Genomic DNA, 310 nt, shown 5'->3' on the forward strand with positions numbered 1-310 from the left:
TTGCATGAAATCCATGGCCTCATACTGGTCGAGAAGTCGAAATATAACCCTGAACTTTTGGTTTCTCTTCAGCTTATGGCTGCGATACGTTCACTGTCTGGTTAAAGGAAAGGCATGTTAGAGTCGTAATGTATGTGTATAAGCCTATTTCGTAAATAAAACCATGCAGTAACGCACTTTGGAGCAAACTCGACAGAATAAGAAGTGAACAATCAAGTTATACGGTTTTCTGGTTTTCACTTTTATATATGTTGGCATCATAACAGTTAAGTGTGTGTCAGTAACTTACCTGCAATCCGAGGTTATATGT

The sequence above is a fragment of the Penaeus monodon genome, chromosome 30, assembly GCF_015228065.2.
Source record: "Penaeus monodon isolate SGIC_2016 chromosome 30, NSTDA_Pmon_1, whole genome shotgun sequence".
NCBI classification, from domain to species: domain Eukaryota; kingdom Metazoa; phylum Arthropoda; class Malacostraca; order Decapoda; family Penaeidae; genus Penaeus; species Penaeus monodon.